Raw genomic sequence first — 19,332 nt, 5'->3', positions numbered from 1 at the left:
GAGTAGGAACAAAGAGGAAATATGGTACACAAAATAAGTATACAGGCCTTTCCAAGGGTCTTGAACCCGAGGAAAAGTTAAGGTTAGGTAGGAATACCTGGAGAGAGATTAGAAGAAAAAGAGGAAAAAGGGAAAAGAAGAAAGATCAATTAGCGGAGGTCTCTAGGAAAAGGAGCCTGTGCTCATCGCTGGATGGGCTCGGGGAGCCAGCTCTTGGTAGCTCTGAATCAGATGATGAATTCTCCTCTGAAGAAACAGACTGGGAGGAAGAAGCAGCTCATTATGAGAAAAAAGGGTACCAGCCAGGTAAAGTGCTAGCTAATCAGTTAAGGAAGCCAAAAGCGGCTGTCGAAGGCCAGTTTGCTGATTGGCCTCAGGGCAGTCGGCTTCAAGGTCCGCCCTATGCGGAGTCCCCGCCCTGCGTAGTGCGTCAGCCCTGCGCAGAGAGACAATGCGCAGAGAGGCAGTGCGCAGACTCATTCATTCCCAGAGAGGAACAAAGGAAAATACAACAGGCATTTCCAGTCTTTGAAGGAGCCGAGGGTGGGCGTGTCCACGCTCCGGTAGAATACTTACAGATTAAAGAGCTTGCCGAGTCGGTCCGTAAATATGGAACCAATGCTAATTTTACCTTGGTGCAGTTAGACAGGCTTGCCGGCATGGCACTAACTCCTGCCGACTGGCAAACGGTTGTAAAAGCTGCTCTCCCTAGTATGGGCAAATATATGGAATGGAGAGCTCTTTGGCATGAAACTGCACAAGCGCAGGCCCGAGCAAACGCAGCTGCTTTGACTCCAGAGCAGAGAGATTGGACTTTTGACTTGTTAACGGGTCAGGGAGCTTATTCTGCTGATCAAACAAACTACCATTGGGGAGCTTATGCCCAAGTTTCCTCCACGGCTATTAGGGCCTGGAAGGCGCTCTCCCGAGCAGGTGAAACCACTGGTCAATTAACAAAAGTTGTCCAGGGACCTCAGGAGTCCTTCTCAGATTTTGTGGCCAGAATGACAGAGGCAGCAGAGCGTATTTTTGGAGATTCAGAGCAAGCCGCGCCTCTGGTAGAACAGCTAATCTATGAGCAAGCCACAAAGGAGTGCCGAGCGGCCATAGCCCCAAGAAAGAACAAAGGCTTACAAGACTGGCTCAGGGTCTGTCGAGAGCTTGGGGGACCTCTCACCAATGCAGGCTTAGCGGCCGCCATCCTCCAATCTCAGAACCGCTCCATGAGCAGAAATGATCAGAGGACATGTTTTAATTGCGGAAAGCCTGGGCATTTTAAGAAAGATTGCAGAGCTCCAGATAAACAGGGGGGGACTCTCACTCTTTGCTCTAAGTGTGGCAAGGGTTATCATAGAGCTGACCAGTGTCGCTCTGTGAGGGATATAAAGGGCAGAATCCTTCCCCCACCTGATAGTCAATCAACTGATGTGCCAAAAAAACGGGTCATCGGGCCCTCGGTCCCAGGGCCCTCAAAGATATGGGAACCGGTTTGTCAGGACCCAGGAAGCAGTCAGAGAGGCGACCCAGGAAGACCCACAAGGGTGGACCTGCATGCCGCCTCCGACTTCCTATTAATGCCTCAAATGAGTATTCAGCCGGTGCCAGTGGAGCCTATACCATCCTTGCCCCCGGGAACCATGGGCCTTATTCTCGGCCGGGGTTCACTCACCTTGCAGGGCTTAGTAGTCCACCCTGGAGTTATGGATTGTCAACATTCCCCTGAAATACAGGTCCTGTGCTCAAGCCCTAAGGGCGTTTTTTCTATTAGTAAAGGAGATAGGATAGCTCAGCTGCTGCTCCTCCCTGATAATACCAGGGAGAAATCTGCAGGACCTGAGATAAAGAAAATGGGCTCCTCAGGAAATGATTCTGCCTATTTGGTTGTATCTTTAAATGATAGACCTAAGCTCCGCCTTAAGATTAATGGAAAAGAGTTTGAAGGCATCCTTGATACCGGAGCAGATAAAAGTATAATCTCTACACATTGGTGGCCCAAAGCATGGCCCACCACAGAGTCATCTCATTCATTACAGGGCCTAGGATATCAATCATGTCCCACTATAAGCTCCGTTGCCTTGACGTGGGAATCCTCTGAAGGACAGCAAGGGAAATTCATACCTTATGTGCTCCCACTCCCGGTTAACCTCTGGGGAAGGGATATTATGCAGCATTTGGGCCTTATTTTGTCCAATGAAAACGCCCCATCGGGAGGGTATTCAACTAAAGCAAAAAATATCATGGCAAAGATGGGTTATAAAGAAGGAAAAGGGTTAGGACATCAAGAACAGGGAAGGATAGAGCCTATCTTACCTAATGGAAACCAAGACAGACAGGGTCTGGGTTTTCCATAGCGGCCATTGAGGCAGCACGGCCCATACCATGGAAAACGGGGAATCCAGTGTGGGTTCCTCAATGGCCCCTATCCTCTGAAAAACTGGAAGCTGTGATTCAACTGGTAGAGGAACAATTAAAACTAGGCCATATTGAGCCATCTACCTCACCTTGGAATACTCCAATTTTTGTAATTAAGAAAAAGTCAGGAAAGTGGAGACTGCTCCATGACCTCAGAGCCATTAATGAGCAAATGAACTTATTTGGCCCAGTACAGAGGGGTCTCCCTGTACTTTCCGCCTTACCACGTGGCTGGAATTTAATTATTATAGATATTAAAGATTGTTTCTTTTCTATACCTTTGTGTCCAAGGGATAGGCCCAGATTTGCCTTTACCATCCCCTCTATTAATCACATGGAACCTGATAAGAGGTATCAATGGAAGGTCTTACCACAGGGAATGTCCAATAGTCCTACAATGTGCCAACTTTATGTGCAAGAAGCTCTTTTGCCAGTGAGGGAACAATTCCCCTCTTTAATTTTGCTCCTTTACATAGATGACATCCTCCTGTGCCATAAAGACCTTACCATGCTACAAAAGGCATATCCTTTTCTACTTAAAACTTTAAGTCAGTGGGGTTTACAGATAGCCACAGAAAAGGTCCAAATTTCTGATACAGGACAATTTTTGGGCTCTGTGGTGTCCCCAGATAAGATTGTGCCCCAAAAGGTAGAGATAAGAAGAGATCACCTCCATACCTTAAATGATTTTCAAAAGCTGTTGAGAAACAGTAAGAAACCCACTTAAAAATGGGATTGTGGTATATACTGATGGATCAAAAACTGGCATAGGTGCCTATGTGGCTAATGGTAAAGTGGTATCCAAACAATATAATGAAAATTCACCTCAAGTGGTAGAATGTTTAGTGGTTTTAGAAGTTTTAAAAACCTTTTTAGAACCCCTTAATATTGTGTCAGATTCCTGTTATGTGGTTAATGCAGTAAATCTTTTAGAAGTGGCTGGAGTGATTAAGCCTTCCAGTAGAGTTGCCAATATTTTTCAGCAGATACAATTAGTTTTGTTATCTAGAAGATCTGTTTATATTACTCATGTTAGAGCCCATTCAGGCCTACCTGGCCCCATGGCTCTGGGAAACGATTTGGCAGATAAGGCCACTAAAGTGGTGGCTGCTGCCCTATCATCCCCGGTAGAGGCTGCAAGAAATTTTCATAACAATTTTCATGTGACGGCTGAAACATTACGCAGTCGTTTCTCCTTGACAAGAAAAGAAGCCCGTGACATTGTTACTCAATGTCAAAGCTGCTGTGAGTTCTTGCCAGTTCCTCATGTGGGAATTAACCCACGTGGTATTCGACCTCTACAGGTCTGGCAAATGGATGTTACACATGTTTCTTCCTTTGGAAAACTTCAATATCTCCATGTGTCCATTGACACATGTTCTGGCATCATGTTTGCCTCTCCGTTAACCGGAGAAAAAGCCTCACATGTGATTCAACATTGTCTTGAGGCATGGAGTGCTTGGGGGAAACCCAGACTCCTTAAGACTGATAATGGACCAGCTTATACGTCTCAAAAATTCCAACAGTTCTGCCGTCAGATGGACGTGACCCACCTGACTGGACTTCCATACAACCCTCAAGGACAGGGTATTGTTGAGCGTGCGCATCGCACCCTCAAAGCCTATCTTATAAAACAGAAGAGGGGAATTGAGGAGACTGTACCCCGAGCACCAAGAGTGTCTGTGTCTTTGGCACTCTTTACACTCAATTTTTTAAATATTGATGCTCATGGCCATACTGCGGCTGAACGTCATTGTTCAGAGCCAGATAGGCCCAATGAGATGGTTAAATGGAAAAATGTCCTTGATAATAAATGGTATGGCCCGGATCCTATCTTGATAAGATCCAGGGGAGCTGTCTGTGTTTTCCCACAGAATGAAGACAACCCATTTTGGATACCAGAAAGACTCACCCGAAAAATCCAGACTGACCAAGGGAATACTGATGTCCCTCGTCTTGGTGATGTCCAGGGCGTCAATAACAAAGAGAGAGCAGCGTTTCCACTCCTAATGACGGTGATGTATAATGCTCAAGTATTCCCTTGCTTTTTTACCACTAACTAGGAACTGGGTTTGGCCTTGATTCAGACAGCCTTGGCTCTGTCTGGACAGGTCCAGATGACTGACACCATTAACACTTTGTCAGCCTCGGTGACTACAGTCATAGATAAACAGGCCTCAACTAATGTCTAGATACAGAGAGGTCTCATGCTGGTTAATCAACTCATAGATCTTGTCCAGAAACAACTAGATGTATTATGGCAAATAGCTCAGCTGAGATGTGAACAAAAGTTTCCGGGATTGTGTGTTACTTCCATTCAGTATGAGAAATTTACTAGGGCAGCTAATTTGTCAAAAAGTCTTTCTCAGTATATGTTACAGAATTGGACGGCTGAATTTGAACAGATCCCTTCGGGAATTGAGACTTCAGGTCAACTCCACGCGCTTGGACCTGTCCCTGACCAAAGGATTACCCAATTGGATCTCCTCAGCATTTTCCTTCTTTAAAGAATGGGTGGGATTGATATTATTTGGAGATACACTTTGCTGTGGATTAGTGTTGCTTCTTTGGTTGGTCTGTAAGCTTAAGGCCTAAACTAGGAGAGACAAGGTGGTTATTGCCCAGGCGCTTGCAGCTCTAGAACATGGTGCTCCCCCTGATATATGGTTATCTATGCTTAGGCAATAGGTCGCTGACCACTCAGCTCTTACATCTCACGAGGCTAGTCTCATTGCACGGGATAGAGTGAGTGTGCTTCAGCAGCCCGAGAGAGTTGCACGGCTAAGCACTGCAGTAGAAAGGCTCTGCGGCATATATGAGCCTATTCTAGGGAGACATGTCATCTTTCAAGAAGGTTGAGTGTCCAAGTGTCCTTCTCTCCAGGCAAAACGACACGGGAGCAGGTCAGGGTTGCTCTGGGTAAAAGCCTGTGAGCCTAAGAGCTAATCCTGTACATGGCTCCTTTACCTACACACTGGGGATTTGACCTCTATCTCCACTCTCATTAATATGGGTGGCCTATTTGCTCTTATTAAAAGGAAAGGGGGAGATGTTGGGAGCCGCGCCCACATTCGCCGTTACAAGATGGCGCTGACAGCTGTGTTCTAAGTGGTAAACAAATAATCTGCGCATGTGCCGAGGGTGGTTCTCCACTCCATGTGCTCTGCCTTCCCCGTGACGTCAACTCGGCCGATGGGCTGCAGCCAATCAGGGAGTGACACGTCCGAGGCGAAGGATAATTCTCCTTAATAGGGACGGGGTTTCGTTTTCTCGCTCTCTTGCTTCTTACACTCTTGCTCCTGAAGATGTAAGCAATAAAGTTTTGCCGCAGAAGATTCTGGTTTGCTGTGTTCTTCCTGGCCGGGCGTGAGAACGCGTTATTAACACTCAGGAGATAGGGTCCCAGCACCTTTCTTGTATAACACAGTAGAGCTACCTCTGGTAGCATAGGTACGTGTAAGCCGGTCCCGAGTGCATGCCACTTCCCATATAAAGCAATGGGTGAGTTAGCTGGGGCAGTGCTGGAAGGCTTGCCCTACTGGTGTGGGTGTAGAAGAGCTGGCAGGCTGACCAACTCAGCTACCTCTCAAGACCAGACAAGGCTTTGCGTTGGCCCGCCCTAACATCATCATCTATGAACTTCTGGAGCATGTGAAAGGTCAGGTCCTAGAGACCCAAAGCTGTAGTTCATGACATAAGGCAACAATAGGATTGCTAAGAGGAGTCCCGGTGAGAATCCAAATATTCCTGATGTAGCAGAAGCCAGAGGCCCTGAACCAGATCAAGGGCTCATTGTAATGAGCATTTGCAAGTGAAGATGTATGGATAAAAAGGTATACTGTGGGACACTCTGTGACACACTACAGCTTCTATGGTGAGATGTCTTTTACATTTTGCTTTGTTTTAGTTTTTTGTTTTCTTTTGCAGAGGAGCGTACAAAAATGGAAGGTGACTATGAAGTGATGAAGAAATGAGTGGGGTTAGAGTACATGATGTGAAATTCATGAATGAATAACAAGTTTTTTAAAAACTCAGACTAACAAATAATTTTATGATACAACTAAAAATTTAGTCAGATAAGAACAAACCAAATGCAAACTCAGTTGACAGCACTGCTATCTATGCTAAAGATGAAGGCTTAAGAATAATATTGGGGAGAGTGTTGCTACCAGTATTGCATGACTGAATATAATTTTGACTCAAAATCCACTTTTACCACAAAAGAAGAAAAATGTCTACTTAGGGTCCTTTACTCCTGGGATGAACAATGGCAAGTAGGAATCACCAGGAAAATGTCTAAGACCAATGGTCAACCCTGTGGGTACCACCAATACTTCCAGGTCTTTGGTCCTGACTAACCATCTAGAGCAGTTAAACTATAAGATTTTTTCCTCAGGAAAAACAGATGTATAAACAGATCCCGGCAATGGTCTCCTGGAACCAGTACATCCAATATGTGGCTGATTTTGTGTCTGTTGCTACCCACAATGACTCCTAGTGCTTCATTTGTGCCTCCGTAACTCTCCATCTAGCTGCAAATGGTATCTGCTCAGAGTTATATGACATTCCCCTGTTTTATTTGACCTGAGGGGGGACCTCCTTCAGATCCATCACCTGGCTGGAGAGCTCAGGAAAAACTCTACCAGGCCATGTCGTCAACAATGGAAAGCCTGGAGTCACTCTAGCACCAGATGAACTCTGGCAGGAATGGTGTTGCAACATAGGAGATCTCTACATCGCATAACAGCTGAATGTGGGGGAACTTGAGCTGTGCTAGGGGAAGAATGTTGCTTTTATATTGAGTCAAATATGGTTGAATGTAAATGTCCTAAAAAACCTGCACACAAAATTGCTTGCTAATACTAATGATCGGAACCAATGTCCTAGTTACAATGCACTCTCCTTTCTTGGTTGTTACCATTGTTGACCCCTGTGCTTGCTCTGTGCTACATCATGCTCTTTGCCCCTGCCTAATGCAGTTTGTACAGTGACAAGTTTCCACCATAGTTGATGTGACAATGGGCAGGGTTTTGGCACGATGTGTGGTCCTAAAGTTTGAGCAAAGATACTATGATGACACAGCTCCTCTTTAAAAGATACGAAAGTAGGTGATGTAGGTGGTGAGGCCCCAGAGTAGAGCCTGATGGATGGCTTCCATACCTCTCTAATAATATGAGTATCCATGTCTGCTGGCATACTGTGTGATACAAAATAGACACAAAATGACAAATTAATGGAACCTCACAATTGTGCCAGAACAGGGCCATGGCTGTTTCCCCAATCTTTGTGGTAGTCTCCTCAGGTACTGGCTGCCTGGCACCTACCTCCCCATAGTGCCAGTGGGATGGTTGGCTTCTCCAGAGCTCCTGTGGATCCCACTTTGGTCCAAAGGCTGTATAAAAGACTTGCAACTGCACAATAAATTAGATCTGTACCTCAATGTTGGTCTCTGGAGTCTGTTTCCTGGGTTTGTGACTCTGACTTCCTCCCCCTTTTCTAGATCCTAGTTCCCACAAGAAGGAGCATTCCCAAACTAATTGTATAAAGAATGACTCTAACTGGGTGTCTTAGTCAGGGTTTCTATTCCTGCACAAAACATCATGACCAAGAAGCAAGTTGGGGAGGAATATGTTTATTCAGCTTACACTTCCACATTGCTGGTCATCACCGAAGGTAGTAGTCAGAACAGGAACTCACACACGGCAGGAACTTGGAGTCAGGAGCTGATGCAGAGGCCATGGAGGGGTGCTACTTATTGGCTTGCTTTCCCTGGCTTGCTCAGCTTGCTTTCTTATAGAATCCAGGACTGTAAGCACAGGAATGGTACCACCCACAATGGGCTGGGCCCTCCCACCCTTGATCACTAATTGAGAAAATGCCTTACAACTGGATCTCATGGAGGCATTTTCTCAAGGAAGACTCTTTCTCTGTGATAACTCCAGCTTGTGTCAAGTTCACACACAAAACCAGCCAGTACAAATGACTCCTTGTCAACTTGACACACAAAAACATTACTATTAAGGCTTGACCCTCTCTTATTCATCCCCAAGATATAAATAACTTTAAAAGCCCCACAATCTTTACATATTAAAAATTTAATCCCTTTTAAAATATCCAATATCTTTTAAAATTCTAAGTCTTTTTACAATTCAATGTGTCTTAACTGTAGGCCCCACTAAAATACTCTTTTAAATCAAGAATGAAAAATATCAGGGCACAGTAACAATCAAAAGCAAAATCAAACTCTTACCATCCAATATCTAGGATCTTCTGAGTGCCTCCACGGGCTTGGATCACTTTTCCAGCTCTGTTCTTTGTAGCACACAGCTTGACTTCTAGGTTCCAGTTGCCTGTGCTCCACTGCTGCTGCTGTTCTTGGTGGACATCTCATGGTACTGGCATCTCCAAAACACTGCTATCTTCTGCTGCAACTGGACTGTAGTTTCACAAATAGCCACCTCTCATAGGCTCTTTTCATGGTGCTAAGCCTCAACTTCTCTGCATGACCCCTTCAGTCCTGGGCCTTTAACTGCCACTGAGGCTGCACCTTCACCGATGGCCTTCCATAGCCTCTCACAGTGCCAAGCATCAGCTGCTGCCCCTTCATGTTTCAAAACCAGTACCACCTGGGTGACTCATGTACATTTCCAGGTCTGGCTGGCAACAGGAAGTACAACTGTGGCTGACTCTGCCACACAGCTCCTCTGTGATCTCAGGAAACACAAGATTTCACCTCAGTGATGCTGGTCTCTTCTTAATCACTGCTAATTTTTTAGATCCAGGTAACTAACATCAATTGTCCCAGTAATGCAAAGGTTTACTTTAGGAGTTCTGGTATCTTGTTAATCACAGCTGATTCTTCAGCCCCAGCACTCCAAAACCACAGAATCTTCACAATCAAAATACCAACAATAAGAGACTTTAATCTTCCCTCTGAAATTTTACAAGCCAGGCCTCCATCATTTTCACTGTTCTCAACATTATCTTCCAAGCTCCTACAGAACATTCTACAGAACTCTTAACACCCAATGACTCTTCTATGACAAAGTTCCAAAGCCCTTTCACAGTCCTCCCCAAGCATGGTCAGGTTGTCTCAAGAATACTCCAGTTTGTGTGTACCAATTTGTCTTAGTCAGGGTATGTATTTCTGCACAAAACTTCGTGACCAAGAAGCAAGTTGGGGAGGAAAGGGTTTATTCAGCTTACACTTCCATGTTGTTGTTTATCACCAAGAGAAATAGTCAGGACAGGAACTCACACAGGGCAAGAACTTAGTGGCAGGAACTGATGCAGAGGCCATGGAGGGTGCTGTTTACTGGCTTGCTTCTCCTGGCCTGCTCAGCTTGCTTACTTATTGAATCCAGGACCACCAACATAGGGATGGCACCACCCACAATGGGCTGGGCCCTCCTCCCTTGATCACTAATTGAGAAAAATGCCTTACAACTAAATCTCATGGAGGCATTTCCTCAAGGGAGGCTCCTTTTTCTGTGATAACTCCACTGTGTGTCAAGTTGACACACAAAACCAGCCAATACACTAGGTAAACATATAAAAACAAAAACTCAAACCTGCAGCTTGGCTTCCTTGATGATCATGATACTAAACTCCCCAATAAAATGCTAGCAATCTAAATCCAGCTGCATATTAAGAATATCATGTACCACAATCAAGTAGGCTTTATGTCAGAAATGCAAGGATGGTGCAACAAGTTAATAAATATAATAAATCATACAAATGGACTTAAAGACAAAGTTGCATGATCATCTCAACACAGGCAAAAAAGCCTTTGACAAAATCTAATATGCTATCATGATAAAAGTCCCAGAGAGGCTAAAACTGGAGAAAAATGAGCCTCAAGATAGGAAAGGAAATATATATATAATAGAGAAAATTCAGAGAAATATTATTAAAATCAGGAATGAAATAGACCTGTCCACTATTCCCATTTCTTTTCACTATAGTGCTCAAAGTACTAGCAGGAGAAATAAGTCAAGAGAAGGAAATTATAAAGATAAAAATAGAAAAAGAAAAAGTCAAATTATCTTTATTTACAAATAGCATGAGGATATACATAAGAGATTCCAAAATTTCACCAGAAACAGTCACCAATTTCAGCAAAGGGGCTTGATGCATAATCAATTTATAGAAATCACCTTATGAAAAAAAATATCCTAGGGTGAGGAGATACACAGGGGCACCCGCTCAGAAGAGAAGGGGGAGGATAGGTGAAGAATTGTGGGAGGGGGTGACCGGGAGAAGGGTATTGACCAAAGTGTAAAGTGAATTTTAAAAAAATTAATTAATTAAAGAAAATAGAAAGAGTAGGAAGGCAAGAGAGAACAGGAAATAACTGAGTTCTGCTGTTAACAGATAGTGATTTCAAGTATTTTATCCAACTTAACAAAGAAATGTTTGATATAAACTACATTATTTATTTTTCTATACAAAATGGATGAGCAGGATGAAGAGCAGGAAGAGGCAAAGCAGGTGGAGGGGGAGGCAGAATGTATCTAGAGTGATCAGTTTGCAAACCTTGATGTTCATATTGCTGAGTGATATTTATGGGACGATGCTGTGTCAGAATATCTTCCAGGTTGGCAGATGTATTGTAGTAGAAGAACAAAAATAAACTGAAACTAACACAAGAAGCCCAGGATCGTTCTTTAAAGTGCTAACTATGAAACGCTGCTTAGCAAAGATGCTAGTAATGGCTTCCAAGTTGAATTTGTTCACTTGATTCACTTGCTTTGTTGGTCCATGGTGTGCTTTAAGTTTATAAGTGAATCATATAAATGAATCATATAAGTGAATCAAGTTGTGGAAACTTGGAACAGGCCACATACAAATCAGAAATGGATCAGCAGTTAAGAACACTGGCTGCTTTTCCAAAGAACCCAGACCCAGCCCCCAGCATCCACACCATGTCTAACAACTGTTTGTAACTCCAGCTTCAGGAAATCCATCACCCTCTTCAGACCTCCATAGGTACCAGGCATGGACAAGTGTACACACTTATTGTACAGGCAAAACACCCACAGATATAAAATAAAAAAATAATATACCCCTCCCCAAAAAACTCCCTGAGAAGGTGATCATAGATACACTCCCATTTAGAATATCATCAAAGACAATAAATACTTTGAAATAAACCTATCCATGTAGGAGAAAGACTTCTCCAATAAGAACTTTAAATATTTGAAGAGAGAAAGACTAAAAATTGGAAAAATGTCTCCTGACCATAGATTGGTAGAATTAACATTATGGAAATGAGCATCTTACTAAAAGTAACAACGGATTTCATACACTCTCCCATAAAATACCTATAATAATCTTCACAAACAATTTCTAAAAAAATCATATGGAACCAGAAGAGATTCTGATAGATAAAGCAAATCTGGAACAAAAGTATAATACTAGAGGAACTATCATTCCAGGCAACAAGATGTATTATAGAGATGTAGTAATAAAATAATATGACAGACACAAAACCAGACATATAAAAATGGGACAAAATAGAAGACTAAACATGAGTACTTGCAATGACAGACATCTGACATTGACAATGAAGCAGAAATATAATCAACATCTTTAACAATTGGTGCTGGAAAAATTGAATCACATGCAGAAGAATGAAGTTAGACTCATATCTATCAGACTGCATATAAATGAGCTCCAAATGGATTAAAGACCTCAATTTGAACCCTGAAAAGCTAGGGTTTCTCTACAGGTAGTACACAGGCAGTACCCTACAAGATAGAGATGTGGACAAGAACTTTCTGCCCAGGATCCCATTAGCCAAGAAATTAATAAAGCAAACAATTGACAAATGGAGTGTCACGAAATTAAAAGCTTTTGTACAGCCAAGTGAATAATGAACTGAAGAAGAAACTTACAAAGTGAGTGAGAATCTTTGCTAGATACACCTCTGATAGAAGATTACTATTCAAAGTATACAAAGAACTAAAAAGTGACAGAGTAGAAGAAACAAATGACCCAATTAAAAATGAGCTAAGGACATTTTGCCTGAATGTATGAGCCAGTGGAAGTGACACTCCCCAACCGTTGTAGCTGTTGCCTTCTTCTTCCCCACAGTTCACACAGCTCGGTGACTAGGCCGTCGGCCCTCAAGCCAAGACACATCTCTTATTTAGTTCTCAGAAGCTCCTGGCTGACATGAGTGATGTAGAGGAGAACGACTTGGAGGGCAGAGTCTCTCTCTCAGTCAAAATCTCCAACAGGAAGTCTTGTTCCTGTAAGTAAAATCAGATCAGGTTCAGGATCTTGTAGTCGATCAAGTTTCTAAACATTCTGAATCCAATTTTTGATCAAAATCAAAGTCCTGTTCAAGATCAAGGAGGCATTTTCATAGATGCCACACTTGATCCAGGTCATACTCTCACAGGAGACAATCTCCAAGTACATCCTATACAGCAGAGTATAGGTGGCAGCAAAGGAGTCGGAGTCAACTTTCCAATGTTTAATTGCAGAAAGTATACTGGCAGCAGGGAAAACTCAGATCCTAACACTTGCCTGTGAATAGTAGGTCTCAGTTTGTATGAGAGGGGAGGGAGGAGAGAGAGAGGGAGTGGAGAGGAAGGGAGAGGGAGAGGAAGAGGGAAAGGGAGGGGGGAGGGGAGGGGGAAAGAGAGAGAGAGAGAGAGAGAGAGAGAGAGAGAGATCTTTGTGAAGTGTATTTTCTTGATATGGACCACTGAATGGCGTTAATGTGAACTGGTAGGTCACATGAATTTGCTTTTGTGTATTTTGAGAGGATAGATGACTCGAAGGAGGCTATGGGGAAAGCAAATGGGATGGAGCTGGATGTTGCAGGGGGAGGAGGAGGAGGAGGAGGAGGCCATGGCAGTGGTAGCTGTAGTAGTGGTGGTAGATGACAAGATTCTAAATATGATAGAGGATATGATCAAGGCTATGATACATATGAAGATTATGACTACCAATAGAGAAGGTCGCTGTCTTCCTACAGTCGCTACAGGTCATGATCAAGATCCTATAGCCCAATCCACTATTGATAATGGAGTGACTGTGCACAAGGACTTTGCTCTTATTTCTTTTTGATTTTGGATTTCCAAGCTTCCAATGTTTCCTAGTCCTTTAAAAATCACAAACAAAACCAAACTGGTTTCTTTAATCTATGTGTGGCCAGTTGTGGTGCTGCTTTCCACTCTGTCATACTCTAAAGCTGTAATTATCATTACAGTAATTGAACATCTTGAGTGAAAGGGAACACTGTGTTATGCTTTGTGATTCTTTGCCTTTACAGAGGATTAATCTCTTAGTATGAGAACAGAAACCATCTTTTGAAAGCTTTTTCTGACGGATATTGTTGTAGACATTAGAAATCTATGCTATGATAAACTACTTTTTAATCTTTGGTGGAAGATAAATAACACTTTAAGGAGGTCAGTCATGTCAGGTTTATCTGGAGTGGCATGGAGGAGTTGAATAGTTGAGTGTAGAAAGTTTGAAGCTCTAGGAGAAAATGTGAGACATTTTTTTTGAAGAATATAACTTTGAACCTAAAAATCAAGTCACCTTTTAGAAATTAAAAGCTTGTAATTCCTATAAGACTTGTTGCACCCTTCTGATCGGCAACAGCACTGGGTCACCTTGGGTGCAGAGTAGGCAGACACCACCAAGGTCCCTAGAGGACTCTCCACTTGATCTTAGAACCACTGATGAGTGGAACACAACTTCTGTTACATTCCAATCATGCAGGACATGAGATAGCATTGAGGAAACAGAAAACCCAGCCTGACCAGGGTCACAAATCCCTTCTGGTAGGCGCCAGCACCAGGTCACATTGGGCTCAGAGTTGGCAGACACCCCCAAGGTCCCTAGAGGACAGCTTCTGAGGCAGACCCCATTTCGAACTCCAGATATCCAGGCAACTTCCCTGCCAGAGGAGAGGTATCCACCCTGCCCCTGAGGGATTTGCCTGAGCACCTGGGGTAGCCATCTTGGTTCCCGGATCACTCTGAGACTAGTCTGCACATATGAGAGTGTGGACTACAGAAGCTAACAGCTTCTGGGACAGGCCCTGTTTCGGGCTTCCATATTCTGCAAGAAGGCAGGTTCAAATGCCAGATATCTGTGCACCTTTCCTTCATGAGGAGAGCTTGCCTGCAGAGAGTGCTCTGATGACTGAAACTCAGGAGAGATCTAGTCTCCCAGGTCTGCTGATAGAGGCTAACAGAATCACGAGAGGAATAAGCTCTAACCAGAGATAACTATAACAACTAACACCAAAGATTACCAGATGGCGAAAGGCAAACGTAAGAATCTTACTAACAGAAGCCAAGACCACTCACCATTATCAGAACACAGCACTCCCACCTCAGCCAGTCCTGGGCATCCCAACACACCCGAAAAGCTAGACCCAGATTTAAAAGCATACCTCATGATGTTGGTAGAGGACATCAAAAAGGACTTTAATAACTCACTTAAAGAAATACAGAAGAACACTGAAAAAGAGTTACAAGTCCTTAAAGAAAAACATGAAAACACAACCAAACAGGTAGAAGTCCTTAAAGGAAAACAGGAAAACACATCCAAAAAGGTGATGGAAATGAACAAAATCATACTAGACCTAGAAAGGGAAGTAGACACAATAAAGAAAACCCAAAGTGAGGCAACGCTGGAGATAGAAAACCTAGAAAAGAAATCTGGAACCATAGATGCGAGCATCAACAACAGAATACAAGAGATGGAAGAGGGAATCTCAGATACAGAAGATTCCATAGAGAATATTAGCACAACAATCAGAGAAAATGCAAAATGCAAAAAGATCCATACTCAAAACTTCCAGGAAATCCAGGACACAATGAGAAGACTAAACCTACTGATAACAGGAGTAGATGAGAATCAAGATTTTCAACTCAAAGGGCCAGCAAATATCTTCAACAAAATTATAGAAGAAAACTTCCCAAACCTAAAGAAAGAGATGGCAATGAACATAGAAGAAGCCTACAAAACTCCAAATAGACTGGACCAAAAAAGAAATTCCTCCCGACACATAACAATCAGAACAATATATGCAATAAAGAATGTAGAATACTAAAAGCAGTAAGGGAAAAAGGTCAAGTAACATACAAAGGCAAGCCTATCAGAATTACACCAGACTTTACACCAGAGACTATGAAAGCCAGAAGATCCTGGACAGATGTTACACAGACACTAAGAGAACACAAATGCCAGCCCAGGCTACTATACCCAGCCAAACTTTAAACTACCATAGATGGAGAAACCAAAGTATTCCACGACAAAACATAATTCAAACATTTTAGTTCCAAGAATCCAGCCCTTCAAAGGATAATAACCAAAAAAATCCAATACAAGGACAGAAACCACGTCCTAGAAAAAGCAAGAAAGTAATCCTTCAACAATCCTAAAAGAAGAGAGCCACAAGAACAGAATGCCAACTCTAACAACAAAAATAATAGGAAGCAACAATTACTTTTCCTTAATATCTCTTAATATCAATGGGCTCAATTCCCCAATAAAAAGACATAGATTAACAGACTAGCTACACAAAAAGGAACCAACATTTTGCTGCTTACAGGAAACCCATCTCATGGAAAAAGACACACACTACCTCAGAGTGAAAGGCTGGAACACAATTTTCCAAACAAATGGTCTGAAGAAACAAGGGGGAGTAGCCATTCTAATATCAAATAAAATTGACTTCCAACCCAAAGTTACAAAAAAGACAAGGAGGGGCAGCCATAATCATCAAAGTTAAAATCTTCCAAGACGAACTCTCGATTCTGAAGATCTACGCTCCAAATGCAAGGGCAGCCACATTCATTAAATTTTAGTAAAGCTCAAATCACACATTGCACTTCACACAATAATAGTGGGAGACTTCAACAACCCACTCTCACCAATGGACAGATCATGGAAACAGAAACAAAACGGGGACACAGTGAAACTAACAGAAGTTATGAAACAAATGGACTTAACAGATATCTAAAGAACATTTTATCCTAAAACAAAAATATATACCTTCTTCTCGGCACCTCATAGTACCTTCTCCAAAATTGTTCATATTATTGGTCACAAAACAGGCCTCAACAGATATAAAAATATTGAAATTGTCCCATGCATCCTATCAGATCACCATGGACTAAGGCTGATCTTCAATAACATAAACAATAGAAAGGCAACATTCACATGGAAACTGAACAACACTCTTCTCAATGATACCTTGGTCAAGGAAGGAATAAAGAAAGAAATTAAAGACTTTTTAGAGTTTAATGAAGACACAACATACCCAAACTTATGGGACATAATGAAGGCAGTCCTAAGAGGAAAACTCATAGCTCTGAGTGCCTCCAAAAAAAAAACTAGAGAGAGCACACACTAGCAGCTTGGCAACACACCTAAAAGCTCTAGAACAAAAGGAAGCAAATTCACCCAAGAGGAATAGACGGCAGGAAATAATCAAACTCAGGGGTGAAATCAACCAAGTGGAAACAAGAAGAACTATTCAAAGAATCAACCGAATGAGGAGCTGGTTCTTTGAGAAAATCAACAAGATAGATAAACCCTTAGCCAGACTCACTAAAGTGCACAGGGACAGCATCCTAATTAACAAACTGAGAAATAAAAAGGGAGACATAACAACAGATCCTGAAGAAATCCAAAACACCATCAGATCCTTCTACAAAAGTCTATTCTCAACGAAACTGGAGAACCTGGATGAAATGGACAAATTACTTGACAGATACCAGGTACCAAAGTTAAATCAGGATCAGGTTAATGATCTAAACGGTCCTATATCTTCTAAAGAAATAGAAGCCGTCATTAATAGTCTCCCAATTAAAAAAAGCCCAGGAACATATGGGTTTAGTGCAGAGTTGTATCAAAGAAGATCTAATTCCAGTTCTTCACAAAATAGAAGCAGAAAGTACTCTACCCAATTCATTCTATGAAGCCACAATTACTCTGATACCTAAACCACACAAAGACCCAACAAAGATAGAGAACTTCAGACCAATTTCCCTTATGAATACCAATGCAAAAATGCTCATAAAATTCTCACTAACCGAATCCAAGAATGCGTCAAAACAATCATCCATCCTGACCAAGAAGGTTTCATTCAAGGGATGCAGGGATGGTTTAATATACAGAAATCCATCAACGTAATCGATTATATAAACAAAGTCAAAGACAAAAACCACATGATCATCTTGTTAGATGCAAAGAAAGCACTTGACAAAATCCAACACCCATTTATGATAAAAGTCTTGGAAAGATCAGGAATTCAAGGCCCATACCTAAACATGATAAAAGCAATCTGACCTAAAGCTGTACTACAGAGCAATTGTGATAAAAACTGAATGGAACTGGTATAGTGACAGACAAGTAGACCAATGAAATAGAATTGAGGACCCAGAAATGAACCCACACACCTATGTTCACTTTATCTTTGACAAGGGAGCTAAAACCATCCAGTGGACAAAAGACAGCATTTTCAACAAATGGTGCTGGCACAACTGGTATCATGTAGACGAATGAGAATTGATCCATTCCTATCTCCTTATAGTAAGGTCAAATCTAAATGGATCAAGGAACTCCACATAAAACCAGAGACAGTGAAACTTATAGAGGAGAAAGTGGGGAAAAGCCTCTAAGATATGGGCACAGGGAAAAATTCCTGAATAGAACAGCAATGGCTTGTGCTGTAAGATCAAGAATGGACAAATGGGACCTCATAAAATTGCCAAGCTTCTGTAAGGCAAAAGACACTGTCAATAAGACAAAAATGGCCACCAACAGGTTGGGAAAGGATCTTTACCTATCCTAAATCTGATAGGGGACTAATATCCAATATATACAAAGAGCTGAAGAAGCTGGACTCCAGAAAATCAATAACCCCATTAAAAATGGGGTACAGAACTAAACAAAGAATTCTCACCTGAGGGATACCAAATGCCTGAGAAGCACCTGAAAAAAGGTTCAGCATCCTTAATCATCAGAGAAATGCAAATCAAAACAACCCTGAGATTCCACCTTACACAGGTCAGAATGGCTAAGATCAAAAATTCAGGTGACAGTATACATAAGTGACCCTAAAAATTCCAGATGCTGGCGAGGATGTGGAGAAAGAGGAACACTCCTCCATTGTTGGTGGAATTGCAAGCTTTTAAAACCAGTCTGGAAATCAGTCTGGTTATTCCTCAGATAATTGGTTATAGTACTACCGGAGGATCCCACAATATCTCTCCTGGGCATATATCCAGAAGATGTTCCAAATGGTAAGAAGGACACATGCTCCACTATGTTCAAAGCAGCCTTATTTATACTAGCCAGAAGCTGGAAAGAACCCAGATGTCCCTCAACAGAGGAATGGATACAGAAAATGTGGTACATTTACACAATGGAGTGCTACTCAGCTATTAAAAAGAATGAATTTATTAAATTCCTAGGCAAATGGATGGACCTGGAGGGCATCATCCTGAGCGAGGTAACCAAATCACAAAAGATCTAACATGATATGTACTCACTAACAAGTGGATATTAGCCCAGAAACTTAGAATACCCAAGATACAAGATACAATTTGTAAAACAAATGAAACATTAAGAAGAATGAAAACCAAAGTGTGGACACTTTGCCCCTTCTTAGAATTGGGAACAAAACACCCATGGAAGGAGTTACAGAGACAACGTTTGGAGCTGAGATGAAAGGATGGACCATCTAGAGACTGCCATACCCGGGGATCCATCCCATAATCAGCCTCCAAACGCCGACACCATTGCATACCATAGAAAGATTTTGCTAAAAGGACCCAGATATAGCTGTCTCTTGTGAGGCTATGCCGGGACCCAGCAAACACAAAAGTGGATGCTCACAGTCAGCTATTGAATGGATCACAGGGTCCCCAATGGAGAAGCTAG

At 42.3% G+C, this 19,332-nt stretch overlaps 2 pseudogenes; both read left to right on the top strand.

The window, feature by feature from the left end:
• Positions 1-479: 479 nt before the first annotated feature.
• On the top strand, positions 480-4,251 carry Gm51975 (annotated as a pseudogene).
• Positions 4,252-12,588: 8,337 nt separating this feature from the next.
• Positions 12,589-13,445, top strand: Gm19469 (annotated as a pseudogene).
• The last annotated feature ends 5,887 nt before the right edge of the window (positions 13,446-19,332 follow it).

This window comes from Mus musculus, chromosome 12, assembly GCF_000001635.26.
Source record: "Mus musculus strain C57BL/6J chromosome 12, GRCm38.p6 C57BL/6J".
NCBI lineage: Eukaryota > Metazoa > Chordata > Mammalia > Rodentia > Muridae > Mus > Mus musculus.
The sequence above is the reverse complement of the archived record's forward strand: the minus strand, read 5'-3'. Positions and strand labels throughout refer to the sequence as shown.